Genomic DNA, 10,183 nt, shown 5'->3' with positions numbered 1-10,183 from the left:
AATGTTGGAAATATTTTTGGACACAGCTAGGTAAGTGCACCTTCTGCTTCTGCCCATGGCAACCTGCAGCACAGCCAGGTCATGTTTGTGCGGTGGGAAAGGAAACTCTGTTCATCCCTTCCTGAAGGATATTGGCAGTGAGAGAGAACTCGGGCAGCAGGCTAAGAGAACTCAGCTAAAGACAAAAATATGTATTGAAAGAGAAGGCAATTATGAAGCTAAACCAGTAGAAGTGATCTGTGACTGTGTTGTGCTGTCTTGGAAAACTTTCAAAGCTTTTTTAAGCAATTGGCATGAAGCTTTCTGCTGGCTATAAAAATGCCTTTTGAGAATTATCTCCCATTTGTACTTTTGAAATTCACGCTTTTAATGTCGAAAGTGCAAGCTTGCTTGACAGCCTGAAACAATGGAGTTCAGTCCAGGCAATGCTGGTAGTATCTCAGCATTATTCCTGCCCTGCAATTCTCAACCCTGCCTTGGAGAGAGGTGTCTGGGGGTGAAAAGCAGGTCTGTTGGTAAGGCTGCTCCCATCCTTTGTGTGGCTGTTAAGCAGGTATGAACTGAATCTGGCTTGTCATAGCAGCTCTGATCATGGTATCTGCTGAGAGGGAGCTGCCCATAGGCAACGGGTGAATTTCACACTGACACAGTAAGGTTAGATAACTCCCCTTCTTGGCTGGGTTGAAGCCAGAAGCCAAATCCATGAGGCAGAAAGTAATTTCACTGGGAAAGCATTGTGTGCATGGTACACTTTACACAAGTTTCTGCTCCACTGAAGCGGAAGAGAATTTGGCGTGCAAATGAGAGCTCCTCTGAATAAGGATGGATTTCAGTGCCTAGTTTGGTACTCCTGAAATTGGAAATGTAGCTATGCAAGACTACAGACTTTAACCTCTCTTTCTTTCTTGATGCTCTGCATCACTTAGAATTCAGAAAGTTGTCTTCATGAGTCATCACTAGAACTATCCCCATCCTGGAGCTGAGGAAAAGAGTCAGCACCCTCCACGCAGGCACCACAGCATGAGCACAGGGCTTTGCCATGCTGCAGCAGCCCCAGGGTGTGGATTTGACTCCTGAGACAGATGAAAATACATCAGAGTAGGCCTGAGGCTCTGTTCAATGATCTTTTCAGGCAGTGAGGCTTCTTCCATACTCAGCAGAGAAGGAGTAGGACAGGAAGTGAGCCCCTGCTCTGGCTCAGTCACAGGAGATCCCAGAGTTTCTCCATTCTCAATAGCAGGACTCTAATCAGATATGTGCCAACTGATTGAGTTGCCTGAAACTGTGGGTGTCAGCATCCCTCCTGTGCACCCAGATGTGCTCTTGTGCCAAGCTCAGCTTGAATAATCTGGACCTCTATATTCCATCAGCAGTCCTTTAAGTTCTCCAGTCTTCTCTTTTGAATGTAACACATTTTTAATACTGCAAACATGAGTGTGTAATTCAGTGCATATGTTTTGGGAGTGGGGAGTCTATGAGAATGCCAAGCAAATCAATAAAGCTTTAGCACATCATTGTTCATTGTTGCGAAGCCATGAGGCATTTTTTATGCCCTTTATTAGGGAGGGGGGAAAAAAGAGGAAAGCTGTTATATGTGTAGTAAAATTTGATTTGAGAGGAAGAGTTTGCATCTGAATTGCATGAAGTCTATTAAAATTTTGGTCTTCCTCAGACTAATAGGATTATGCCATTCCCAAACTGATTGTTTCCAAGCAACGATGTAGATCCTAGTATGTGTTTGCTTATCTCTTTAGTTTGCTGCCAAATCAGAGAAGCTTCCAAAGATAGCTGCAGAACTGATGGTATCAGGTGTAATACATAATTTCGAAGACATTGTTTTGAAAAGATGGTCCATTTATCTTCTCTTTGGAAGCTGTAAGAATGCATCAGGACTTGTGTAAGGCAGCTGGAAAGTGATTTTTATTTAATTTTTTTAACAAAGGAAACGACCTGCACTGTCACCAGCATGCAATGCTCCAGTATGCCATTTGCATTTGTACACAAACACCTTACTGTGTTCAGGGGGAGCTGCTCTCTCTGAGGAACAAATCCTCAGTGGTAGCTAGGAATAGCATCACAAGGCTTCAGTTCCACAAGGCTTTTCAAAAGTCCTCCAGCGTGGCTGTCTAGAGGGTCAAATCTTCCCTACTTTGCTAATTAAAAGCTTCCTTCATGTATTATAAAGGAATGCACAGCTATATAGACTGTATACTAAATAATAAATGGCCAGTTGCAAATGAAGTTGCCATTTTATATTCAGAACTGTTCAACTTGTGTGGAAATTTTGAAAGGTGCATTAGGAGAAGATTAGAGTATTTTCTCTCTTTTCTGGATGCTTTTGGATTTGATGACATAATGGAATAAATGTCATTTAGAAATCCATGTTTGCTCTTCTGGCATTTAAAAAGGCTGCTTGAAGAACTCTGTTGCTTAACATCATTGATGCATTTTCTTTATAGGAAAAAATATTGTGCATTTATATATAATTTAATATGAAGAAATGGCTTTTTGGAGTTCTCTGACAGCTGCATAAAGAACATACAGCAGTTCTGTGGACATTTGAATTTCTGTAGAAAGCAACTGATCACCTCAGAAGAGAAATACATCAGCTATTTAATGGTATAAAGCAACAAAGCACAAAGTTTAGGACTGTAAGTGAAAAATACTACTATTGATAGAAAATTTAGAAAGAATTTATTGTGGCAGAATGTAATTACCCAACTGGATGGAGTGCTGTGATTTATGTTTGTGCCCGTGTAAAGTGCTTTGAGATGATTAATAACTGGCTCAATCCTTTATACTCATAACAACACTTCCGGCACAATAGCACTGTAGTGATCTGTCACTCCAACCATTGTGTTATTGGATATGTAAGACCCCTGCATTAGGCAAGCATGGAGTCTTGGGGCTGGTGAGCAGGCAGATGCAGTCCCTTTACTATTTGCATTGCAGCCTTGCCAGGGATCTAATAAGGGCTCAGAGCCCTGCTGGGCCAGACGCTGAGCAGTACTTGAAATGAAAGATGGCTTTCCCTTTCAGAGTTCACAATTTAATTATGTGATGGGAATCAATAGAGAGATAGAGCAGAAAAGGAGGGCTGCATCATAGGAGTTGTTGCACTTCATATAATAAACACCAGCCAGAGTCCATCATCTGCCTTCATCTCTTACACTATTTGATGTAAAATGAAATTATCTTGTGTACAAGTTGAAGGCAGATAATTTCTTCTCATTTGTACTTCAGCAGTAGACAAAGATAACTGAGATTTTGCTGTTAAAGAGTTTGACTCCCCAATGATTTGCAGTCAAAGAGGGTAAAATATAAGAGAGAGACCCTGAAAACACCATATATGATGTGATGGTATCCCCCTTTATTTGGCTCCCTGGCTTTTTGAAGGAAGTAGAGCACTGAGGCTGGAACATTTTCTCTTCCTTGGCTGGTTTAATGGTGGTGCACAATGACTATAAAGAAAAACAGAGTGAGAGAGATGATGTGCAGAAGTGAGAATATAGTGGAGGAAAGGGAGGCAGACATTGATGTAAAGAGAGTGAGCCTAAGATGAAGACTTTGCAGGGATTGTGAGGAGCCTATGAGCAGAGATTTGAGTGTCCCAAGGGAAATCAGCAGTGTAATGATACCTAGTGTCTGATAGCCTTTGAAGACTGTTTCTTGCAGTTGTTTAAGCCAACCTGGCTGCCTTGGCCCTGAAGCTAGCACTTCCCATACTGAACAACAGGACTTGACATTTGAAAGCAAAATTACATGGTTTCTGAAAGAAGTGATAATGTGCTCAGGATTTCCACCATACCAGTGAAAGAAAATAATATTTGTCAGATAAAGAAACAATACAGAGGAAGAAGCAGATTTTTTTTTCTGTAAAATTTATATATTTTTAATAAAATTACCAGGGTCAAATCTGTGCTCTCTGGCACTGCAAAGAGAAAACAGTTATACTGGAAGAGGCAGCTGGATTGACAAGTGTCAATGAGGAATATGTGACTGATGTTCTCTCCCTGAGGAAGGCCGTGGTTATTAGTAGTTGTGTGGTTAGAACAGTCCAGAACTGGTTTTATTTTGTGCATGATTTTGGCTGATGCCTGCTCTCTTGGCTGAAGTGCACACTCAGTTCTATTTCTCTTCCTTATTTTTGTACTTTGCACTGGGGTCTCCTCCTTCTTTGTGAAACTGCCAGGTTCCGTGATATGCTGCAGTAAAAAAAAAAAAGAAAAAAAGAAAAAAAAAAAGAAAAGAAAATAAAAGAAACAGAAAGAGAACTGACAACGAATTTCACATTGCCCTTTTCAAAGGACATGACAAGTTACGGAAAACACAGCAGAGCGCTGGCGATTAAGGCACGCAGCAAAGAAAGCCGTCTCTCCAAGGCGGCTCCCCTCCCGGCCGGCTGCCGGGCGGCCCCGCGGGGATGGGGCGGCAGTCTCGGGGGTCCACGGGGTGGGCAGCCCCTCTCCCGGCCTGTCTGTCCCGCTCCCTGCCTGCCTGTCCCTCCGTGCCATCCCTCCGTGTCCCCGTCCCTCCCGCTGCGCCCTGTCCATGGTGCTGAGCCGCGGCTCCAGCCCTCGCTCCTCGCCCCGCGCCGGCAGCACGGGAAGCATTTTCCCTTCAGGTTCCCTAGGCTTCTACCTTGAATTGCTGCTGCCTCCGCGGTGCAACAGATGTTTTGCAGCCTGGATTTTCCTCTTTTAGCCACCCTAAGAAGGCAGGGAGATTAATTAAAGCCAGAGTCCCCATAGGTGAATTGGCTCTCCCACACGCTCAGGGGGCTCTCTCACTTTCCCTGGTTGTATCTTCATCAGTTGCTTGCATAGGAGAGAGGATTAGATCAACACTGAGAACGCCTTCTGCCTTGATTTGTTTGTGTGTTTACTTTTAATTTTTAGGATATCTGCAGAAATAATGAGAAACAGCAGGGAATGAGAAACCGATTGAGATTGATTGTTTTGTGTATATAGCTTGTGATGACCTTTTGGGAAAGTGGGTATTTAATTTTTACTGATGTTGTAAAGGCACAGACAAAGTCCTGACCTTTCTGATCCGGGGTGACCACTATGAGCATCCCACTGAGAATTAATTACAATTGCCTGGAGCGGCTCCAAGCAGCATTTATTAGAGCACTATAAATGTGGTAAAAGCGATCAGTATGCCTGGGAGAAGCCATTCCATGTGCCTGCTGTGATATCAAAGAGAAGCTCAGACTTGTCGGTTTGTTGTATTGTTTTGCTGTTCATTAACAAGACTGAAATAGGAGAGACAGCATTAGAACTCGAGGGCAAACATTTCCCATCATTCTGCTCTCCACACAGATACTTTTGTATTAGATTAAGGCACAATGGATAGAACTAAGCAGAACAAAAATCAAACGCCTCCCCAAGAGACAGGACATGGTGCAATTCTCTGATTCTACAAAGCACAGTACAACAGCTTCTTCTAGCAACCTCCTAGAAATGTAAAATGGAAGTGAACAGAATGCTCTACACAAGAACTCCGTACAAGGAAATACATAACACTCAAGGTATACTATGATGCCATTATACTTTAGCATCTAGCACAAAGCTGGGACTGTTAATCCCATGGGACCTTAAGTCCTTTTCCCCAGAGATCTGCCTAAAAATGGAAGATCAGTTCAAAGTTTAGGCAGAACTATTTTCTATAAGATATGATGATTCTGTCTGACACTCTGACAAAAGAACTGGAATTCAATAAGAAGGTTTAAATATAAATTGTAAAGCCATCAATTTTTTTTTTGAGAAGGATTTAATTGGGAATGAGGATGAAAAAGCTAGAAATGTGGATTAACCTAAAATGGAAAGGGCAGCCAAGTTACAGCAGATGGTTTTTTCTTGTTCTTTGAGTGCCTTATAATGAGGAAAATATGCTATGTAATGACAGTTGTTTCTAAACTGACTTTTTTTTTTTTTTTCAGCTGGGAGAGCATGTGTGAGATGTGGTTTCCCATGCAGCCCTGGTTGAAAAAGGAGAATAAAAAAGACATAGCTGCAGACAATCTGTACTGAACTGTTTTTGTTGCAGAGTTCCGGAGCTCGATTTGATGTATGATAGGAAAGACAGCCATCTCCCATTCCAGCTAAACCCGAACGAGCAAATAGCCTCTATTTCTCCTTGCTGCCTCGCCTCCCTGAGCATCTACATTGCATAAAGGCTCTGCTATTCTCTTTCTGCAACAGAGCCTCCCAATAGCCCTTTCTCTGGGTTGACCAGGATTTCTTTATTCTGACAGGTTTTTGTTCTGTCTTGTTGTGGTTGCTGTTATTCCCTTCCAGTATCAGTTAAAAATTCCTCTTGTAATGCTGCTATCCAAACAACACATTTCCCTACAACTGAAAAACTGCTGTTAAGAATTACTTAAAATCTCCCCCTCATTCCATTTTTTAAAATTCCTTCCTACCCAAAATGGGGTTGAGAGGGGGAGGGAGTGAAAGAAAACGGGAGAGGCAGCCTATTCTCTATGACATACGCTTGATTTCCCAGCAAGGCTTAATTACCATTGGGAGTAAGGACTCCTGTTCCTTTTGACACAGCGAGCATTCAGAGTGCAGCCAATGCCTCTTGCCCATCCCAGTTTGCATGCGCTCGGATGAGATTTGATTGCGCACTGGGGCACGTGTGAATACAATATGAATTGTGTATGAGAAAGGAGAGCCTAGGCATGTCCCCTGAAGGCCGCAGGCATCCGTGCAGCTTTCAGGCAGACGTAAGACCCACAGAAAATGATACTTTTCATGCTCTTTTCTTCATCTTGTAAAGAAATGAGCGTGCTGACCCAGAAAACAAAGGCGGAACTTCGAAAGTCCCGCGTAGCTCGGGCAGAAGGGCCTACAAATACGCAAGGGCAAGGGAGCCTTGCAGGACTGAGCTCATGACTGATATCTGAAGGGACTCGTGCTTCATGCTTCATGGGTCTAATTGGAGACAACAGGAGGCTTAGGATATAATGTGCAAGATGGAAACCTATCACGGTGATTGCTCTTCAACTTTGCATAATGACATGTGCATTGTGCTTTGAGGAGGAGCATGATTTCCCTTGATTTTGATTCTAAAATGTGTATTAGCACTAGCCAAAAAGAATAAAAGCTAGAGAATTTGCATGCCGAAGCTATGTTGCTAAGGACAATAAAGAATAAGCTTTAAAAAAAATGAAATTCATAAGCACAGAATTCTAAAACTTCATTAAAAATAAAATTGTGATTTCCAAGATCAATCACAGTGATGTGGACCCTCAGTCACGTGAGCAAACACTCACAAATTATTTACTGATGCTCAAAATCTAAGAACTTTTTTTGAGTGAAAATCCAACTTTTCCCTGCCTGGTATCCAAAATTCCCAAAGCTCACTGCCTATTCTGAAATACGGTTTTGTGTCTCTCATGCAAATACTAAGTATTCCACAACAGAAACAAGAGACAAGTAATCAAATTTAACATACTCATGAATTTTAAGGGAATTCTTAACTTCAGCTCCCTTTAAAACATTGGTATAGAGAGAGGCTTTTAACATTGCTAGATCTCTTTTTAAGAAGCTGGAGAAGATTGTTTGGAAGGCAGTGACCAGGTAATAGTTAGCAAAGGTTCACTACTACAATGGAAAATTGTTGCTTCAGATTCTCCAGGGATGTGTCCTGAGTTTGGTAATGTTTTGTGTTCACTTCAGGGACCTGGATGATGAAGTAAAAAGTATGTTTAGCACATTTTCAGATGTCACAAAGCTGGTGGAGTAGCAATCAAAGTGATCCTGACAAATGGGACAGCTGGCCAAAGAAAGTAGGACGAACTTACTTCAAAGGAGAATGCAAGGTCTGCACTTAATCTGGAAAAATCAAGTGCATTAACACAGAATGGGAAACAGCTGACAGGCAGAAATTTTACTGAAAAAGATGTTGAGGTTGCAGTGACTCACAAGTGGGATATGTATCAACAGTGTCATACTATTACAGTGAAGCAAACTGTCTCAAACATGAGACTTTGCTATTGAGAGCTGTGTGTCTAGTTCTGGGCACTGAACTTCAGCAAATGTGGAGGCAGCTCAAAAGAAAGAAAGGAAAATGACCAGAGAATTAGAAAACATGTCCAATGAGGCAAGAAAGAAAGAGCTGGGGCTTTAATTTATTGAATGAATGACTGGAGAGACGTGAGAAGCTTTCAAATAATCACAGGTTGTCATCCCTTCTCTGTATCCATTGCAGATATCAAGAGAAAAGAATGTGCTAAAATTTCATCACAGAAGAGTTACATTAGATACTAGCAAAAAGTTTTTAGAATAGTTAATAGAAACTAGGCAAGAATACCTGATGAAATAGTGAAATTCTCTGCTTTAGATTCAATACCTTAAAATAATAAAGCAGACACCAGTCCATAACCATATCTCTCTCATTTATGCAGGCTTGGCACAGGAAGGTGGATTAAGAGAACTCTTTCTGCCACTTTGGCCCCATTTTCCATGTCTTTATCAATAATCTCACAATTTAATTCTAGTGTTAACTTTTCTATTTGCAGTTAATTTACACACATCTTTGAAAGGTGGTATCGGTAAAATTCCATCTCACCTCTGTGATTCATACATTTAATTTTCTTCTGGTGTTTTCCAACTTTTTACCTCTATCTTCACACCTTAATCCCTTATGTCTCAGCTTCTTCCACTGTGGGATACAAGATGCCAAGTCCACTGGGCAAGTCTGACTGGTGATCCAACTGTCTCTAGAAGCTGGGGTCAGGAGAGTGGCATCTCAACTGGAAAATTAACTCCTTGGTCAAGCTTCTGGAAGGAGACAGTCTCATTGGCCTTGTGTCACCCCCCTGTCACATTACAGGATATAACAGTTCACTTGTCACAGCACTCCTAAAAGGAAGCTGTGTACAACAGGCCAGGGAAAGTTCAGAAGCGTTTTGTACTCACTGTTGTGCATCCTTGTACACTTGGTCATTTGATCCTGACAGCTAAATGTTTGTGCATAAAAAGAAGCTGACACTTGAGATATAGACACTGAAATCAGTAATCAAGGTGCTTCCATGACAGCTTTATTCCCATGAGATACATATGGTTGAAACGGATGGATTTTATATTTTTTCTATTTTTATTCATTTTTTACTGTACTCCCCACGTTTGTTTGCTATGTAATATTCCTCCTAACAGTTCCAGGATATGCCAGGAGCATATTTTTTTTATTGGCATCCATTATGATTCTTATAATTGAATAGAAAAAAGAAAACTAATTTAACATAACTAATCCTTTCATCACAGCTCTCTCCTTCATTATTCCTCCCTCCCCTTACCTCACATACTAGACTGCAGCTAATGTCTGTATAAAGAAGTGGAATGCCACTGGGACATTCCAAGGTTTGACTCTGCAGTTTTGTGTCATTCAAAGTACTTTCATATCTAAGGCAAATCACAGGGGTTCAAATATAAGCCAAAGCCACTTCTTGTTCTGATAGCTTATCTTCACTCTGTCCCCTTGACTTTCCCAAAGTCAGAGATGGTAATAGAGTACAACATTGAGGCACTCACTCTTTTCTATGGATGAGAAGAGAGATCTCTAAGAGGCCCTAAGGGACCTAGATGATAACCTCTTGCTGAAAGTCAGTGGGAAATGGATGGTTGCAATCTCTGTTGGTAAACTTTACTCTTGAGAGAGAGACAAGAGAGACAGACAAATCAGATGGAGTGAGGCTACCAGTAACTATTGGACATCAGGCTGGGAGCAATCCAACATAGTTATCATGAATCTTTCAATATCCATGTCTGTTTATGGGCTTAATAGAGTGAGAAAGCAGCTAGGGACTTCCCAGAATACTGCATAAATCCTTTGACACTGAACGACATGTTGTTAGTCCCTACCCTTTTATTTTTCTCTAAGAAAACCTATTTTTATCTATATAAGAGTTTTTTCCTCTTGGCACTACACCCTGCTATGATTGGTGGCCATAATACAAAGAGGAACAGAAAAGAAAGGACTGCTGGGTTTGTAAAAAGCTATAGCGAATCTAGTCAGGAGAAAAAAAAAAATAGCTCATCTTTAGCTGATGGGAAAGTGTTTGTTACAGTACTGTTTGAAATATTTTACACTGTCCTGTTTGCAGAAACCCAACTATCCTTGTGACCTTCCCTTCCCTTCCCTTCCCTTCCCTTCCCTTCCCTTCCCTTCCCTTCCC

The sequence above is a fragment of the Parus major genome, chromosome 1 (genome assembly GCF_001522545.3).
Source record: "Parus major isolate Abel chromosome 1, Parus_major1.1, whole genome shotgun sequence".
In the NCBI taxonomy this organism is placed as follows: Eukaryota; Metazoa; Chordata; class Aves; order Passeriformes; family Paridae; genus Parus; species Parus major.
The sequence above is the reverse complement of the archived record's forward strand: the minus strand, read 5'-3'. Positions refer to the sequence as shown.